Source organism: Gallinula chloropus, assembly GCF_964237585.1.
Source record: "Gallinula chloropus genome assembly, chromosome: 7".
Taxonomy (NCBI): Eukaryota; Metazoa; Chordata; class Aves; order Gruiformes; family Rallidae; genus Gallinula; species Gallinula chloropus.
This window is the reverse complement of record NC_140092.1, coordinates 8,655,959-8,676,485: the sequence shown is the minus strand read 5'-3', so window position 1 is coordinate 8,676,485 and position 20,527 is coordinate 8,655,959. Positions and strand designations below refer to the sequence as shown.

Below are 20,527 nucleotides of genomic sequence, written 5' to 3'. Positions count from 1 at the left end.
GTGGACTGACTAATGTACTCTTAAAAGGCTTTATTTGGAAAAAAGTCAATATATGAAGCCAATAGAGCTCTTGAGAGTTTGTGCCACATACACATTCACACATAGAAAATCATGTTATCAATTTTCATTTGACTTTTAATCAATTGCAGTGACAAAGAGATGATTTGAAGTCAATTTTCTGTTGGTGCTAAATTAGTGTTTGATCACAGATGTTTACTCTGGTGACTGCTTCCTTTTACAAAAAGCCTTGTAGAACTAGGTTGCAGAGACTGATGCTTCTCATTTTCAGGTGATTAGCGAGGGTTTTTTTTCTCTATTTTGCTGCTTTTAGCAGCATGAGAGATACTTCTGCTGGGATATGACTGTGTGGGAACCTCTTAAGATAAACGTGGAATTTAGTAATGAAGCCTGGCATTAATTTAGAAGTGCTGCTCTTTGAATGGAGATGCTCCTTCTCAGTGATCCAGCGCTAAATCAGTTCTCAGAACAACAGACTCCTCCATCCCATCTGTTTAGATTTGTAAAATGTATGCTAACAATAGCTTTTGACCAAAAGAACACTTTGATTCCTACTTATTTTTAAGGAACAAAAGAACATTTTGCTTCCTACTTATTTTTAAGGAACTGAACACAAAAGAAGAAAAAAGCTATAAAAATATATGTGAAAAATAAGATGCAAGGGTTCTTGCAAGAGAGTCAGAGAATGAATCCTGAAGGCATTTTTTTTAATTATTATTATGCCCCTTCTTTATTTATCAGCTATTTAAAATAGAGTGGCCAAGACTTTTCATACTCTATTCATAGGAGTCCAATTCCTCAGACGACATAGTAGACCCATGTGTGGAAAGCTACTCTTGTCTTCTTTTGGATTTCCTGGATGGGATTTGGAATGGGGTTTTGATGCTTAAAATCACACAAACCCAGGGTTAAGACAATATTTTGAAGTGGTCAGTGCCTCAAGTGCAGTCAGATTTTCTAACAGCACAGTTTTTATTTAAATTCTAGTACGGGTTGCCAGAAAGCAGGGGCTGAATGGTGGGATTTTTACTTGTTTGAAGTCAGTGTCTCATACTAAGAGATGCAGGACACTGAACATCGCTGAGAATCCAGCCACAGAAAAATGCTGCATAAAATGCAAACCGTAACACACACAACCCAAACCCATCATATAAATCAGCCTAAATCATCAAAGCGATAGATCAAACAAATGCCTCAAAATTCAATTCTCTCTCTCCTGTCATTCTCCCCAAATGCTTTGCATAATACCCTGAAGATCAGCAAACAGATTTTGCCTGGTATGCAGTAAAGTGAGGAATGCATTTGATTGAGGGACCATGGAATAAAAGGACCCACCAGAAGCCTTGGCTATGCTGAACTGCGATTGTAATGCTGCTGGTGCCATCGCAAAGAGCCTATACAGAAGGGTTTGTCAGTTAGATTTTGGTAATTTATTGTTAATTATGCTTAAGGGTCACTGAATTAACACAACCTCTTCCACTGATAATCCCTTAATCATGACTGCGCAGGTTGAAAATCACAGATTGCCTGAAAATTGACAGATAGTTCTGATAAATAAATTTGTAGTGCCTCATAACAGAACATTTACTTCATGAAAATACTGAAAGGGTTAAGTCTCCCTGAACTGTTAACACCAGCAAAACTATTTCAGCTCGTATTCTTTTGGATTTGCCTTCCTTTCCCCTCTCATCACCAAAAAAACCCCAAAACAAAACCCAAAAACCTTAGGTAAATAGAAAAGTAGGAAACCAAAGAGGAAAAGGGACAGTTAACTGCTTGTGTCTTGAAGAAAATACAGAAGAATTCTACACAATTGGTAGGTATTTGCTTTTTTGTTAAGGCAACACCCTTCTTTTAACAATATTTATCAGAAATTTTCCATCAGTATTACTGGAATTCGGTATCAGGGAAAGGCTGGGGTTTTCTGCTGAACTGCTCAGGGTGGCAAAACATCTGGTTTGTATATCCAGACGTGTCCCTTATCCTACACCGGCTTTTCAGAAAGGAGACAGAGTACCACAGGGAGCTAATGAGAAGTGGCCGGGTCCCCCTGTTTGCCTTGCTGTGTGTAAGAGCAGGCAGAAGCCATGCTGGCACTAGTAGGAAAGTTACTCTCCATTAAGCCAAGTTTTCCCTCGGCTGGAGGACCATGACCCCGGGAGCAGCATGGTGGAAGTGGCTAGTCTTGACTGTGGAGGAGAACCATTGTGACTCTTGCCAGAACTAGAGCCTGACCATTTGTACCCTGACTGCCGTGCAGACCCTTCTTTGAAATTTCTGCCCCCATGACCTCTAAATTCAGTACATTAGCATATGCAAATTATGGCATACGATCTGCCTTTTTTCAGTCATTCATAAAAACTCATCTTGGTGAATGATGATGGTGAAGTCCTCTATTTAAAAGACGGTGTCTTCAGACTACAGGAACTGGAAAGACATCGCCTTGGCTGTCCCTGTGCTTTGATTGTCTAAGAATAGAAGCTGGGGAGCTAATCAGATCTTTGTGCAGTGCTGGTTTTATTTTACAAGCTCCCTTTCAATGCAAGCCCAACATGCTAGACTTCCCTTTTCTATTACACCATTTTCTTGCAGCATTTTGCTGGCTTTTTGCATTTAATGGGATAATCTGAGGATCCGATTCTCTTCCCACATGACATGAATACCTCGCTCTGATTTTTAATCTCACTTTTTATTAAGTAAACAAGAATTATTTGTATCTCAGGAAGAGAATTGGAACCTGAATTTTGGGTCGGTTGGTTGTTATTTTTATTCTCCAGTTCTATTTTATAGGTTAATGTATCTTTTTATAAATAGCATGCATGGCAACTCTGTCTCCAATAATTGTTCAGTAGAAGACGACTGTTCTAGTATTAAATTTCCATCTACTTGTAGACTGAGATTATTTTCTGCAAGAGTGAAGGAAAGTTGCTTGCCTTGCCTTCTTTCTTCTTTACTATAGAAGGGAGTGCTCCCAGTGATGTCCTCAAGGGCTCTTTTTCACCATCCTTTCCTCTGTTTTCCATTTGTCAATTTTTGACTGGAACATGAAGGATGAATTAGGCAGTTGGGGTGAATCTACTCTATTGGGAAGGGCCTGGTTAAGTCTAGAGATAATGACGGGTTTTGTAAAACTTTGAAGAAAATGTCATTATGCATTAACCTATAAATCTGTAAGTAACAAGTGAGCTTTATATATAATATCACTTAGCAGGAGAAGAAAGGACATTTAAATATTGTCAGAAATTAATGATGAAGGATGCCTGGAAAGTTTCGCAGCAGGTTCTTTTCTGCTTTACCTTTGTGTTGGAATAAATATTCAAACTAAACTTAGCTAGTGTGATTTGAAGACAGTACGTCTTCTGATTCCTGCAAGACCAAGCCTTTGCAGTTGGGCTTGTTGCTCAAATAGTGAGGTGATGACCCACTCTGTGCAGGAAGCCAGCTAGGGTTAGAGGGATAGAAGTACACTGCCTGGGAAGGGACTGGTCCCAGGAGTGACCAGGAGTGGCTCAGAGCTCCTCCGTGGTACAGCTCTGCATGCTCATGTTTCCTCTGCAGCTTGCATTAATTCTCACCTGCCTTTCCAGTGGGTGGTGGTGGTGGTGGTGGTGGACCCTCCATGGCAATCAGATTTGTAGCAAGGCTTCCATCTGCCTGCCCCTCTTAGCAGTCTGGCACTTAAGAAAGGGAAATTTAACTTGAAAAATGGTTTATTTTATAGAAGTTCTAACCAGTGTAATGTTTATTAAAACAGCCATAAAATTCCCTGTATACCACATGAAATTCAGCTTGATAATGATAGTGCTGCTATTGTGATTATGTAAACACACAGCAGCTGATTTAACAAAGAAATAAATTCAAATAACATGTTCCCAACCTGTAGCTGGGCAAGAAATATGGGTCTTGAAAGCTACTGCTGAAGCTGGTATGGGGATCAGCAACCAGATGCACAAACTTTCAGCTTGAGGTTCCTCATCTGAATTTAAGCTGAATCAGTTGTTACTAGCTACAACTGCTTTGTAGAGTGGTTTGGAAAGAATGAAGTGATGGTCTTAAGTCCTTTTCCTCCTATACCCATAGCAGCAGCGAGGCAGCCTTCAGAGGAAGCCTCTGAAGGGTGAGGAGCAGAAGGATCTGAACCTTCCACCTTGCAGCAGGGATGTTGTTCCCAGCCACAGGGATCCACCAGTTGGTGCTGTCTAGGTTCCCTGGGTTCATTTGGGATGTGAGACCTGGGATTGCCATTCCCACAGGGAGCCAGAAAGCCGTGAGCCCACGTGGGAAGGCTTGAAATGGCACCGGGGGGTGATTACCAGGGAGTTTTCAAAACGCTGGGTGGTACAGCTAGTGATTGAGATTAGATATATTAAATGCTGTTAAAATGACCATTTCACATTTTTAGTGCCATTTCATTGTGTTTTCATTAGAAAAATAAAAGGTCAGTATCCTGGCAGGACATTACATTGCCAGTCCTAGGCTCTTCAGGGCTCCATCTCTAGCTGTTTATTGCTTTCAGTTTTATCTCCCACTGCAGTTCATCTGAGAAAGAGCAAATAGATACATCCTGGGTAAAAGTTAGATGTAGCACATGCCAGAATGAATGGATGCCTTTTAATTTGGGAGATCGCATCAATCACCTGAATGGTATTTGGACTAGCACGCGTGTTTGGAGCAAGCAGGCCATGAATGTTTAAAAGAACAGGCTGCAGATGAGAAGCCTTCAGGAGCCTGACAGTCTTAACAGGTATTTGTACGTTATCACAACAGTTCTGTAGAAATACCGCAACCGAACCAGCCGCTACCCTTCTAACTTGAATCGTGGTAGGTCGGTTGTGTGCAAATATTACACAGCCCTTGGGTCTTCAGTACAGTTCATTAGCACCCTGCTCTGTTAATCCTTCATTCCTGTTCTGCTTTTAAACCTGCTGTCTTGCCACTCTCCCAGGAAGAGGTCTGCACGGGTAAATACCTGGCTGAGGGTTAGGTTCAGAGCAGAAGCTCGCCGCTTTGCTCTGCAGCAGCCAGTCACATCCCCTGAGGACCGCAGAACCCCCAGCTCTACTGCAACGAGTTTTCTGGGGACATGGAAGTTGTTTTGTGGTCGGCACAATCACCTGGGAAGGTGTCTTACCACGTCTTGGCACAAAGACCAATGAGATGTGTTTTCAGATAGCCATGAGCAGAGGTTTGGAGCACCAAGGCACAGCAAAATAGCTGTGAGAGGGCAGCCGGGGAGCTCTTGTGCTGTGCTGTGAAGCTCAGACCTGGGTGGCAACTTCCCAGATTGACCTCAGTGTGTCGATGTAGCCCAGATAGCGAAGACTAGCCAAATCTTTGCTTGGACCAATAGTGCAAGCGCTCCTGAAGTACTAGATAGTGCTACTTTTGGTACGTCACCTTAAGCCCAGTCTTTCTTGCTTTCCTTCTCTTTTTTTCTCTTTTTATTTTTTCTTTTTACAAAGCACATTTGTGACTAGTGAGTTTTGCTTTCCTGTTTTTGCTGAACCACTGCTTCACCCGGTTCTTCATCCTGTACCATCTGCATGGTATTTTCTTAGTTGCTTTGCCTGTGACTACGCACAGGAGAAATATCCATCTGTAAAAGGCTAAGGTATTGGACAGAGGGAGAGACAATTTTAAATAGATACTACAGATACGTCAAAATAAGTTAAGCAGAGAGGACCAGACAAAAAATGTCCCAGGAAAATCTGGGTGGCATTTTATTTGCATCAAAACATGAGAAACGATGAGAAGAGGGGTGGAGGAAAAATGCTGTTTAATCTGAGAATTTCCCGTTCTAGTTAGATTTCTGTTGTACCCCAAAATACGATGATCCAACCATGACATGAAGATGCTGATGTGCAATTGACTGTATCAGCAGTTTCAAAGTTTATTTGAAGTTTAATGTTAAAGAAATGCAGAGATGTGTCTTGTACATTCTTTTTTTTTTTTTTCCCCCTCAAGTCCAAGTTTCCACATCTGGTGGAATTAATTTATCTCATTTAGTACCTGAAGAGCAACAATTTTCAGAAAGGGATTTCATGAGTGAGCGCAGTAGGAGTCGTCCTGTGTTTAAAAGGGGCCAGGATGGAACAAGTGGAGAGGTTAAAAATGAGTGAGTCTGTGGGACAAAAGATCTCTACTGGGGTCTGCTGGAAAATCTTATGCTGCTCCTTAGAGCCTTGCAGGTTTAAACTCCCTTGTCACCAGGACTGAATTTATCTTTATTAAAAGTAGTAAGTAACATGTCATTTCCTTTGTAGCTGTGAGGGATAATTGCAGGCTCCATACTTTAAGGAAACAAACTGAGGGAAAGACTATTTACATACACTTGGAACATGCACGGATTAGTTTCAGATGGCCTGTTTATACTGTCAGCCTGTATTATATCGGAGATTAGATAAATGTACATAAATGTGAGGCATAACAAATATTTGGCAGTGGTTCTGTGTCCTTGCATTATGCTCCGTGTAGCCCATGACAGTACTTGCGGCAGAAGGCTGGGAGCACAGAGGTGTTTAACTCTTTCGGGTCACTTGGGGTAAGAGACTGCCCAAGCAAAAGAGTTCCATAACAAGCCACATTTTTTGGTACATTATTTCTGGCTGCATATTCAGGTTGGAAATTGCTGCAGCTCAGAAGCTGTGAGTCAGGAGGAAGCATTACCAGGATGTTATTCCGTTATTGCTGTTTTATTCGTAGTTACCAGTTTGCTTTGCCAGTGTTAAGACCATTTGGCTACTTCTTTTGCAAGTAACCCATCCATTTACACTGTGAACTGGGAATAATAAAACCTTAAAGATCTTAATGGTCAGCACCGTCTATTTAAATATTTAGCATTATATTTTGTAATTTCCTTCTCTGTATTTTTGTATTTAATTGTATTGATTTTTCTTCCTTTTTAATGACATCAGAAGGAAAAAAAAAAAGTAAGAATACAGAGTGTGTTTGTCTCAGTTGGCTGAGTATGAGAGCTGGGCAGCCTGGAGACGGCAGGGACAGATTCTTCTGTCTCTCCCTGGGAGTCCGGGTGTCTCCTGCTCAGAAGTAACATCCCCAGGGTCTTGGTGGAGTAAGGCACTAGTAAGCTAGAGCAGGGCTAGGAGGTAAGGGCATTTTTTTTTTTTTTTGTCTTAAGGTTTCTCCTGTATCAGGTGATGATGGTTGCTCATCATGAAATACACAGTATAAGTTTTGGAGTGTGTCTGTTTTTCCATGCGTGGATTTCAAAATGGACTTCGTAAGTTTATGTATTACGAACTCATGCACAGAAAACTAGATGATTTTGTTTTTAAAACGGCCTGTATTTTTGGATGTCCAGTTGTAGACATCTGTTGCAACTTTCAGCACTTACAATAATAAATACATTTTTACTACCCAAATACTTTCCCTGGTGTCTGGCCTGGCAAATGAATCCTGGGCTCTAAGAGTCAGTGCCATGAAGCACCTATGATCCACAGGGAATTCTTTGGATTCCAGGAGCACCGGCTTCAAAGGCACAGTTGTAGGATGATGGCTGGGAGAAGGTGGGGAAACACACCTCATGAAGAAGGAAAGGCAAGAAATTGCTGAGAAAATGAGATTTCAGGGAGTTGAGAATATAATTTCAGGTGCTGGGTTTGGACAGACTTGTTTGAGTGTTTGCAAGTCAAAATGAATGAGTAAACAAGCTCATGAATTTAGACCGCGATAGTCTTCAGCCATCCCTGATATGAAGACCTGTGAAATGTTTCTACTGGATGCATTAACCTCGGTATAGAAAGTTTAAATCCATGGCTAGCAGTATCACTTTGGTAGCAATCATCCCTAGACTCCTTAGAAATGGAGATTAAGAGGGGTCTGTAGAACCATAGGTTGGCAAGCACTGTTTCAAGGTCTCTGGCTAATTACAGAGCTGGCAACAGCAGAATCTCTAGAAATATTTCCAACTGGGAAACTATGGATTGCCTAAACAAACAATAAATGCATCTGAGGTGCATGTGGATTTTCTAGAGAAGAGGTGTGGGACTGTCCTTGTTGCCATACACAATGAAAAACTCATTCTTTTACCTGGAAAGAGAGCTGACTTGAAGCTGGAGTGAAACCTCCTCCTGGGTCTGGACATGGCCATCATCCGGCTGGTTGTTCTCCCTTGCCAGACCGTGTGTTACATACCCCTCATCCATCCAGTTCCTCCCTCTGCTTCCCTTTACATTTCTCTCCTTTCCTGATTCTCTCTCTACTTAATGACCCTACTATGAGGAAAAACATGGTATGATGCTCTGTGGTGTAAATCAGTGCTTTTAATAGAATTGCCCCATTGAGACTTTTTTGTTTGTTTACTTGCACCGTGTCTGTACTGTCTGTATTCCTTCTCTGGAGATTGCCCAAGCAGATTTTCCTCTGGCTTTTTATTAGTGCTTTGCTGTATATTTTCATACACATGTTTTAAAGTGCAAGACACAAAAGCACACAGAGCTTCAACTGGGATTACTTCATCAATAGTTGGTTCTGAACCTCCAGAAACAGGATATTTTGTCTTGTCATGTTAGCGGCTTGTCACTGTAGATAGGGAGGATGACCCATGCTGTGATCCTCTGAAAGAGATAACAGAAGTATCTTCTGAAGATGATGTCAATATCCCTGATGTTATTTTCATAGGGATTCCAGAACGGACAGTGTGATGTATTTCTCTGAATACAATTACACTTATACTATCCCAATACGAGGCAGAGAAATACATGGCCAAGCATATGTGTGCTCACCTACTGCTTCAAAGGGACTAGAAGGATGAGGTGACTAGTGACATTGAAAAATTCAGTTACTGAGGCATGAAAGGAGAGTCTGAAGGTAAATGCTGTTAGTGCACAGAGCAGACTTTTGGGAAACGTGACATCACAGCCTATTTTCACTGCATCATGAAGCCAGTGGAAGGACAGAGCTTAAAATGCAAGTGTCAGGCATGTTTTTGTAGTACACAGAGATATGCTAAATCTGCTAAATAGGACTTCTGGGGGACAGAGAGTGCAGAATATTAAAATATCAGGCAAATAACAGCTTCTACAGGTGTTGCCCTTTGTAGCACACCTGTAAAATCCAGAAGCTCCTATTGACTGTAAAATTAATAATAGGCAAAGTTGATGTTAAATGGCCAAAAGAAAAAAGGCACAAAATCTTATAAAAAGTCAGGATCAATAGGATACCTCTTGCAGTACAATATTGAGCCTTCTTTCCCCTTTCCCCAAAATAACATTGTCAGTTATACACCAAAGCTTTTACTTACTTCTGCTAATGGAAAACTGTGATAACGATCTTTGAATAATAGAGGTTTAGAAATAGCAGCTCCTGGGTCCTTATACCAGCTTTACCAGTCAATACTGATGGTGTATTTTCGAGAGGCAGCAGTCCTGGAGGCTGTGAAGAAATGGGTGTCACCCAATGGATCTCGAAGGATTCTTTTTTATTTTTAATATTTTTTTTTTCACCTCAGATGAATTATTAAATGCAAATTTGGCAATGCAAGGGAGGAAAAAGCAGATTATTTTCCTTTTGAGTTTGCTGATTAGTCAATTGCTCAGTTCATGGAGGATGCCACTTGTGTCAAGTTTCTGTATACTTTCATAGAACTGGAGCACGATACTTACCGTATCTCAAGTGAATGATTTTTCAATTAGCTTGCAGTTCCTTGGCTGTATTCCCTTTGCAGTCCTACATGGGTGATGTAGAGCAAAGGTTTAAGAGGTTTTGGACAATTTATGATGTTTGGAGAGGTTATTTGTCAAGAAACAATATCTGCAAGAACTTTTATGTTCAATTTTAGTCCTGGGTCTTTTGTTTATTTTTATGGCACTGTTTTCTGAAGGTGTTAAAGCTAACTTGAAGGTATTGTTTAAAATGGGGGGGTGGGGTGGGGGGGAGAGGAGGAAAAAAAGGCAGTGTTAAAAGATCGAGATATCAGGGGGCACGCGACTGTTTTTATGATGGAGCGGCAGATGGGAGTGCGCTGTGAATTGGTTTACTCTGCCAGCCAAACCAAGAAAGAAAGGAAAGATCAGAAACATTTGAAAATGAGATCATACGGCATGTGAACTATACAGACATCTCGCCCATGTTTTTTTTATGAGAAGTCTTACTGACATTTGAAAAGTAGGGACCTGTTCCCTAGTCTTAAGGTTGACTGACATTTAAGGGCAGAGTAAGGCATGATTTCCTTCCCCTTCTTTTAAATTGAAGTTTCCATAAATCAGGGCGAGGGAGAAACCTGGTTACATCTTGCAAAGCGTTAAGATCTGTGTAGAAATATGAAAAAAGTAACCTGTGACATTTTAAACACTTTGCTGAGTCCTGTTTTGTTCTGCATCTATCTAGGCATGGATGTGGAGCTGCACAGCAATAGGGGGGGAGAGAACCCCAAAATGGTTTAATTTCAGGTATCTGTTACAGCACCTCAAACGCAATTGCACATAATTATCAAAATCAGGGAGATTTTAGGGTGGTCTGAGCACACCACTGAAGAAGCTGCCACTCTGTGAGACTGGGGCAGCGTGTTTTATCTCAGTCACAGGGGACAGCAGGCAGCCAGCCTCATGCCAGGAGAGATTGAGGGGCGGCTGCAGTTGCTGGCCTGGGTGGGCAATATCTGCACCAGCAAAGGGCCTTCGGTGGGTACCACCAAGTTCCAGAGAGCAAGCGCCTTCCTTTCGTCACAGAGCCCGTGCCATCACTTAGACAACATTCTCCTTCCTCTGATGTTCTTCACCAATGCGTTTCTCTGCTCTAAGATGCTCAGGACACTCCCTCCCAAAAGGAGGGGTAATGTATAAAGCTATGCCTAGTTCCTAGCGCCTGTGCCAAGACTGAGCATCAGCTGCAAAAAGCTTAAGCATTTTCTGTATTTACCCCTCAGCTGAGCTCCTTCCAGCAAAGTCTGAGCTGCAGTTTCAGGGTACTTTTAATTACAGAAACCAAACCTGCTTCCTTGTGAGGTTTTAAAGCTATTCTCTGCAGAATCTTCTTTCTTTGACCCACCCTCCCAAGCCAAATGAAAACCTTCATGTAAGACCTATATCTGGACATCCCAGGTAATCAAAGGCAAGGTCCCGTGGAGTTGGAAACTGGCAACGTGTTGTGTGGTGGTTTGAAATTGGTTTCTGGGAGAGCAGGTTCGCTCTGCAGCTGGCCCTGCTATTGTGGGTGATGGTGGCCAGATGTTGCAGTCAGGCACTGAAGCTGGTTTAGGACAATTGTTTTATAAAGGGTAATAAAGAGCATCAATGGAGGACATTAATATTTAGGTGGGCTCCTGCTAAAACTATCTAAAGAGGAGTGATATAAAGTGACATTAAAATTCCCGTCTTGTAATTTGAGTAGCACAGGAGAGTGACTAATGAACTGCATTGTTTTTATAGCTAAACAGACCGAGGCCAGTTCTAATACATCCCCACTACACAATTACCATGGGAGGAATTTATACCACTTTTTGTATTTCATTCACAGCATCATCATATATTGCACGTGTGTTTGTGTGAATACTGGTGCCTTGTGTGCTGAGGAACAAAAGCTAAGCAGTTCAGTTTAATATTCAAGGGGTGTATGGATCTCTTATGTAGAAACCTTTCTAGGTTTGTCTTTAAAAGCACCTGTTAACAACTTACTAATACTTTTTTTTGTTACAAACACAAATATTTTGCATGTTTCTATTGCATCTTTAAAATAAACACCAGAAATACAGGGCAGGATTCTTTGATGCTCTGGCATGAGCCAGCACAGAGTGGGAGGACCACTGGGAACTATTTATGACACCTGGCTTCCCGAGTGATTACTGCTCAAGACACCAAATAAATGATAGTAGCTTCAGGGCTTCTCTAGTGTAAGAGCAGCCAGCTGCAGTCCTAGTGGAGACCATCAGTTTGCCAAATCCAGGGACACCCTTCCCCTCCCTCCCTCTGTGATTTCCCTCTCCTTACTGCTCCCAGCTTTCATTCATCTTTCCATCACGTAGAAGTTTCCTTGTTTTGTTTGAAGCAGCTGAAGTTCATCTAGAGACACGTTAGCCTAATGCTGACTCTGTCCACTATACCTTTGATGTGCTTATTCTCAGGAATATTGCTTCCTCTAGTAAACAACTCCATGGAGGATGCTCACAGCAGCACCCGTGGTGAGTAAGTCCTGCAGCAGGACTGAGTTGTGAGGTGGGTGGCCTCTGGGAGCACTGTCCACCCAGCTCCCATGTCTCCCAGGGTGGTGATGGAGCCAGAGGATTTGGTAGCTCACTCTTGTTTCTATGCCATTTTTTGAGCATAGCGTAAGAGTTGGGGTTCCCACCTGGGGTGTTTTCCAGGTTTCTACTTGGTATTTAATGATGTTTGGCTGTGTGGGCAGTATTGATAGGGGTCTTTAAAGCAAGGAGTCTCCAAAGCCTTAGGGTTCAAAACCTAGCAAGCAGAGAAAAATATTCTGGATCTCATACCTTTTTAGTGAATACTTAAGCCCTTGACCTTGTTTCTTTCAGGAAGTTTTGTGACCCTTCAGTTCTTCCAGACAATCCTTTTTTCCCCTTTTCTTGTGCTTGGGTTGTAGGACTAAAATAACTGCTTTGCTTGTAGAAGGCTGCTTAGAAAGAGGAGATTTTGTCCCGTGGAAATACAGCAAGTGACAAGCAAATCTCTTAAGGCTTTTGCTAGACAAAAAGGACAGTGGGTAATCCAGTAACTGTGTGAAAGAGATTTACTCTGGAACAAACTCACATTGCAGAAGAAAGTATCCAGCTTCCTCCATCTGCCTTGACTTGTGCAAATGTAAAGCCAAGGGAGGATTGAGCCCAGGGTGTCCATCCTTGCTGCCTGAGCATTACTCTCGGGCTTTCCATGGCTTCACAGGGCTGCCACAGTACCACCACAGTACCACCTGTGAAAGCTGGAGAAGAAAGCCTATTGTGATGGAGAGCTGAATCCTACCTCCAGTATTCATCTGTCTCTTCTCAGGTAGATACTAAAATATTTTCTTGCTTTAGCGGGAGGGATGACTGAGGCACAGCCCTTACCTCCTGCTTAGAGAAGATGTCTTTGCTGGGTTTGAAAGAGAAGTCGGGAAATCTGGGTCCATCCCACTGTGGAGCAGCCTTTGGCTCCGTGAGTAGTCAGTGGACAGCAGGTGGAACCTGCAGAGGTGTCTTTCGGTCTTCAGTTGGAAAGAATCGCACCCTGCAGTTGGCTGTTTCTCTCCTCAGTATAGTGGGAGCCCTCAGCTGCCCTTGTCCTGATTCAGGCATTTCAGACAAGTCCTGGGGCTGAGAGGATAAAGTGAGGCCTCAGAGATGGGAACAAGATACTGGGGTAAGAAAGGAATGAATCAGCACAACTTTCAGTGCACCTTCTGCCATGCTTCCTTCCACTATCCTTTTCTTGACTAATATTTGGGCTTAATTTTTCCATACAGTTAGGCTGGGGGTACTGAGTTATGATGAGAAAAGACTTGGTCCGTCACCAAGCACTAATTTTCAGGTAATTAATGCTTGGCACCAGAGTTGCACTTAACAACCATGACTGTAAGATGACTGACGAAAAGTCCAGGCATGGCATCATCTAATTATTGCTTCTTTTGTATGTGCCAAGGACTTAATAATTTGTTACTTTTTCTAGGAGAAGGGGAAGTGATTACAGGTTTCTTATGGGAAGCAGAGGTACCTCTGGGCTACCATTAGCAGTGTCGTGGATATGAAGGGTAAATTAAGCTTGGTGATCCTTCAAGGCTTATGTTCACCAAAGCCAGGCTCAGGATTTATAAATATTATTCTCTGATGATAGACATAAGTGGCTCTCTTAACAACAAGTCTCTCTATTTTCTGCTGTTCTGTCCTTGTCCTTCACATCAGTTCTGCCTCTTAATTTTTTTGCCAGGACATCCTGGTAGCTCCTTCTCAGTTGTCCTCACTGAGTCCATTACTTCATTAGTTTCGATCTCCTCCTTGGTGTTCAACTCTACTTTATTGTGGTGTTACCAAAAAGGAGAAGACTGCTCACCAGGTAGGTTATCCCAGTCTCTCACTGCCCTAAATTTAATCCAGGTTTTTGATATAAATGAGCTGGTGAAAACCAAGCACATGTTACAGCGTGGCTCAATCACTGCCATTCTCACCCCTAGGCCAGAGGGCCACACTTTCATTAGTCCCATGCCAGGACGTGGCACATCCCCAAGGCTGCAACTGGGTGTCATGCTACTTGAGGCACTGCACTCTAAAATGAATGCTGCATTGAATCACCTTGTCCTGGTGGCTGGTGGCCAGGTGCCAGTGGAAATAACCCAAAGAATGATTTTCTTTCTTTCCATCTTTTTTTTTTTTAATTCAGCAGGTATAATCCTATTGTCCTGGTAGTATTTCCTCTTTGACCAGATCAAGTACAAATGTTGAGGTCTGTGTGTAAGAGCCATGGGTGAGCACACAGTGGCTTCTGTGTTCAGGCAAACAGTCACTACCCTGACAGTTTAGTAAAAGGCATTTAAAGTGCCACATATCTGAGAGGCAAATTATAAAACCAAGCTGTATTCTCAAATATAAGAAAGCGTAGAAACAAAAAGCCAAGTGCAGGGTTTCATACTGGATAGCTCATTAACTTAAAAACAGAGTACGAATGTAAATTATAACCCTTGTTATTACTCATAACTACAGTTCAGACGATAACTTGGCAGTTTGCCCACGACTCTTTTATAAACCAGTAACCTCCAGAATAAATTATACATCATACATAATACATAATTGTCCTTAAAAAGGCAATAATTGTTCTAAAAGGTACAGTTTGCAGTGTGTTTCCCATGAAATGTATGCCACAAAGCCAGCCTGGTTGCTTGCGCTCCAGGTTCCTGGGTAACCTGTGTACTCAGCAGTACTGGAGTTTCAAGTTGTTGCCCCAAACTTGTGGTGTCCCGGTATGGGACTGTTTCACAAACCAAATATGTGTCTCTTGTAGTCTTCTCTGCCAGGGGGTTCTATACTTCCTCCAGCTTGGGCTATGGCAGATGCCCTCACCGTTCTTTGATTTATTCTTGATGAATCCTGATGTATACAGTATGCATCGTCCTGGGTGGACTGGTATCCTGGGGTAATCGCTGGATTTAAAACAGACTCTCATTTCTGTGTAGTCAACCTAAACCTAAACAAGTAGCCTGGGATGGGACACTTGTACTCAGTTTTGCTCTGAAGGGGACATCAGGACAAAGCCAACAGCAGAAATGCACACCATGAGAAAGATCTCCCCAGTCTCAGCACCTCTTCATGTACACAGGATTCTGTGCACACCTAGGCTCTTAGGATATTCAGGTGACAAAGTAATACACCGAGAGCACCACGCTAGGAAGAGTTTTGGTGTTCATCCTGCTAATGGCCTGATTATCTATTCAGAGCTACTTGTTATTTTTATGGAGAATTGTATTATTTCAGTGCCAGTCAAATGCTAATGACGCGCTTTCAGCAAAAAAAATCATTTATAGGATTTTGTACCCCCACACCTTACCCCAAATCATTTTTGAAAAAGATGCTTCATCATGGTTTTTCCTTCAGATTTTTCAGTTTGCAGTTTTATAATGTTAACGTTGGGTTGCCAGCACAAGGCTTTCCTTCTACGATCAAACTTCCAATTAATTCTCTTTGCTGGTAGGCATTTTTGTAAGATAGACAGCAAGAAGGTTATGTGTACTTTGTCACTTCTTTTTTTTTCTCCCTGTGTTTATTTGTCTGCACAAGACACATTACAGGAAACCTTTCACACGGGAGTTGCCGTGTCGCTGTAATAATTGATACGGGAAAGTTATGTGAAGGTCTTATTGTGCTAAATAAACTAGCTTTTTCTCAGAATGAAAAGATAAATGGTGGGACCTAAAAAGGAAAACCCTTTAAAAATGACCTACAGTCTAAGATCTATAAACTACAGGAAAAGTACCCCCATATTTTTATCATTGGAAAGAAAGGTCGCTATTTTTCCACCACAGCAACAGAATAGTGATACGTTCAGTTAGAAAAAAAACTTGTACAAGTGAATGTTAAGATGCTAATAGATGTTGCAAGCCAGAACTTGAACAGAGAATTCTGCCTTCCTAATGTGGGTTTGCTGCCCTTCAAATGATTAGATTCTGTCAATCAAAGACTGTTTTCACATATAAAGCTATTATAGCCTGATCTTCCTCATTTCTGAAGGGCAACCAAACTTGAATGCTCTTGGTGATAAAATACTGGTTGCTTTATGCCCTGATTTTATAGATGGGTGTTAAAACAAATTTAGTCTTAAACTTTTGGTGGAAATAATTTGAAATGCAATTTGCTATGCATGTATTCATCTTCTCTCCTCTTGCTCTTCAGATTTTTCCACTGATATATTGATCATAGCGGATAAAAAAGGTTATCTCACACCATTTTCCACCATGGCCCATCTCGCCATCTGGTCTTCCAGCTGAGCTTACTCTAAGCTATCTAAATGAACAGTCTGCCAGAAAACACATCTTTGCTCCAGAAAACACATCTTTGCTCCTGAGCCAGCAGCCTAAATTTAGTGTAGGTAAGAGTGGTCTTGGAACCAGGTTACACTGGCGGCAGAGGGAAGGCTGCCTGTGTCTATACTGTCCTGCTAGCCCAGGTCTCAGAGTGATGTGGAAGTCTGAACTCTTTGGCGATCAACAGCAGCTCCTCCATTTTGGCTCTGAGGTGACTAAGCTGGCTTTGCTCTTCCACCATAAGGAGATACAATGGGAGAGGACAGTGGGGACCGAATGCTATGGCAGCCCTGCCCCACGGACAGCCCATGTGCCCACAGCTGCCTGCACTGGGGCTTTTGCAAGGGCTCACTGTGGTGCAGCCACGGGAGGTGGCAGCAGAGGTGTAGTCAATGGAGAGAGCTGAAGAACTGCAATGAAAACACACACAAAACCTCCTGAGATTGAATGATTTTAAGCAAACTTTAGTTAAAAACTCAGTGTTTTCTGGTACACTGTTACGTTTTTTCTGCGTGAAACACTGGATGATAACAAGGTTCTTGTGTCAACCTGTGGAGATTTCTTAATGATGTTTATTAATTTAATTAAAGAAAGAAAATTTATTTAAAGGCTTTTGCACAGAGACAAAAGTATTCAAGCTCTGTGTTCTTGGCCTTTTCGAGCACTTGATTTCGACATTTGTGCTACAAACAGTATTTTGGGGAGCTGCATGTATTTTTGACAGATAATTATGGATATGTCAGGTGTTGCTCTTGCTCCCTTGGGTCCAAAATTCTTTTTGGCTTTGGTGGTGCAATGCTGAGTGTCTTGTCTTTTGGAGGTAGGCCACTATTTCAGGGTAGAAGTGAGAGTTGCCTGCTGAGTTTATTGTAGGTTTACATCTGTAGTGATACAAATGGGACAGACTGCTGCACTCTAGTCACCTAAAACTTGCTCTTTCTGAACACATCTGTCAAACTTGTCAACTAAAATATCGCTGAAAAGGTTGCAAACACAGCTAGGCAAAGTCTGCTTCTTCCTCAAAGTAGTAATCATGGCTCTTAGGAATTCTGTTTGGTCTGAACAGCCTGCTTTGGCCAACAGTGCGTGTCTGAGACCAGACCCACATATCATACTGGGTTGTTGACTGGGAGGTAAGAGTTGTCTTCTGGCAGGCTGGATACAGGGCAGCCTTAGAGCCCACCTAGTACCTTACTCTGAATTTACCACAGCGCTGAAAAATTGGGCAAAACTCTCCTGCTGTATGCATCCTCCTCAGGCCCAACCTAAGCTGATGTTAGATGGCTGTTGTGCTTCTGGCAGAGCCATTCTGTCCCCCCCAGTCTGTGCTGGTTGCTTTACCTTGCTGTCTCATTTCTTTCAGCCCCCATTTCCCCCCTATGATACGTGTCTCCAGAAGACTGTCTTTTTTATTTACCCCCCAAAGTTTTATCTTTCTGTCTTCCCTCCTTCTTACATGTCTCTTTTGCAGAAGCCATGTGTATCCGGGCTTCTTAACACACAGTGTGGCGGGATGCTTAACTGCCTGCGCTGACGCTGTCCCTTCCCAGAGGTACATCAGCAAGTGCCAGTTATCATGTCCTTGTCAGCCAGAGGATGTCAAATAATAACTAGCTTTCACCTGGGCAGCACGGTGCTTCCCAAACAGGGTGGGACAAGTAATTAAAAACAACTTGGCTTTTCCTCGCTTGGGCTGTGAGGAAACTCCCCCGCCCTCCTTGTTTAGCCCATGATGATAAACTGTGTTGTGGCAGAGCCCAGCTTTAGTAGTGCTATTGCTTCCAATGGGTTGTAAGACTTACAGTATCTCCTGCCCTTGCGTGGAGTGCCCCATGTTTGAGCACCACGTGCTCACTGGAGGCTGATACCCAGCCAAAGTAGTTCACGTTTCCTTAATGGCTTTTATGGTGGTGTCGCGTGATGTTAGGTCTGGCTGAAGACAGCCGGAGTTTAGAGCAGTTAAAGCTTTTGAGAGAGATTACTGTAATTACAAGTGATCAACATGCAGTGCTTTCTCCCCACCATCCTCCCTCCCCGCGCAGCTTATCGCAGGGCAGGCTGCAGAGAGGCAGCTCAGGGAAAGTGGCTTTATGGTGACAGTCATGTTTGGACGCCATGCCCAAAGGGTGACGTCACTGCCTACCTGCGAGAACACAGGGTTTAGGTTGCTGCTGTATTTCCACCAAAGGCAACTGGATTGGGATTGTGTTTAGTGGTGCTGTTATTGATAGTCCTTACCTTCATCTGCTTGTTTGCATTTTAATCATGACCTTTTTATTCACATAACTGTGATTCTTGTTTTGTTTAAGTGGCATTTCCTATGGTATTGCTTAAGAACACACCTAGGATCACAGGATTTCTCAAGTTGAAAGGGACCCTAGAAGGATCATCGATTCTGACTCCCCGCTCCTTGCATGACCACCTAAAACTAAACCATATGACTAAAGCATCGTCTAGACGCTCCCTGAAGTCTGACAGGCAGAAATTTTACTTAGCTATCTTCCCTCAATCACATTCCTTTCTTGCTAATGTTTTGAGGTAGCATCCAAAAGTCACAATAGTGAAAAAAGGGTTAAACCCAAGAAACACAAGTGCATCCTGGATAGATGAATCCATTTTTCACTAATTAATAGCATGCTTCTAACAATGGAAAGCTATTAAAACATGAAGGTATGTTTTGTGAATCACATTTATCAACCACTATATATGCTGAAGTTCCAATTATTTATTCCGTATTTTTAACATAGCTTATGGATTTTTTCATTCAAATGTAGAAAGTAGCAACAAAAAACATTTTTTCCTTCCATTTAAGTATATATTCATGCAAAAACGAAAATGTAATAAGAACAGTACATTTTTATGTCAACAGTAACCTTTATATGGTGTTCTTTAGATAAAACTGTGAATATTGGAAAAGAAAAAAAGACAGATAAGTGGTTCCCATATTCATCTTAGTCCAAAATCTATTTTACCCACTGCTGGTTGTTGGCATTGTTTGATGATATGACACAGTAACAGAGTATCAGATTATCAGAAAAGGAGATTCCCAATTTAATAGTTACTTGCAGAAATCAAAGTATTTTTTTTCCTTTATCTTAACATCTCAAAAATAAGTAGCTGTTAAATTTCAAATCGTGTAGTCTTCCTGATTTATCATCATATCGTGGATGCACTTGGCTGTCTAACATCAGGGAATCCAATAAGTCCTGTCACATAAGAAGAAAAGAGAAAATCCTATTGGATAATGGTTTGCATTCGCCCCTACAGTGATTTATTTCTGTCACAAGACTTAATTTTATCACGAGGCAGATGCTCCATCTATATCAATGCAATACATTCCTGCATTCATTTGTTTCACACCAAAATGGTACCTGATCTATTTTCCAATGCATTTTGGCTTATTTAGTACACGGAGTGATTAGATGGTGTTTAATCACATGTGTAATTTCCAGTTTTCATAATTCTCAAGCATAATAAAGCGAGGCCCATGCGAAGAAGCGTAATATTAAATTAAATGGCACAGAGTAGCAGTTAGAGATGCAGCTGGTTGTTAACGTTTCGATCTCCAGCGTGTCACGGCAGACCACGTCAAGTGGAATAAGCTGAGCTTACTCAGGTGATCAGGTGATCAGCCGGAGGAGAGCGTGCCAAACTTTGCCTTGCATTAATTTTGCCTGGCCTATAATGCAAAAAATAGTCGTCGCACCTTCTCCTTTGAAATCTGCAGCTCCTCCAAGAGCAGAAAGCCTATCCAGCATGTTTTAATGAGAAAATGCGTGTCCCATCAACACTCCCCCCACCCCCCCATCTGCCACTTAATACAGATTATACTCTCCTGAATAATCATCTTTATTCAGCGGGGCAGCCGAGGTGCCCAGGTTGGGATCCTCTGCCAAGTGTCATTACACCGTGGGAGTGGGCTGCAGCTGCTTAGCCACCCTTATCCGTGCCGCCGCCGGCCGCAGGAGCCGAGCCGCCTCCCCGGGACGCCGAGCGGTCCTGGGGAGAGGCTGACAGACCGCTGAACCTCTCAATCAGCCGAGGATAT

At 42.3% G+C, this 20,527-nt stretch overlaps 1 protein-coding gene across 2 annotated transcripts in view; it reads left to right on the top strand.

The window, feature by feature from the left end:
* The window catches only part of PPARGC1A (PPARG coactivator 1 alpha), a gene marked incomplete at its 5' end in the record, with an annotated part of 167,070 nt that overhangs the window by 22,243 nt on the left and 124,300 nt on the right, over positions 1-20,527 (top strand). The window lies entirely within an intron of this gene.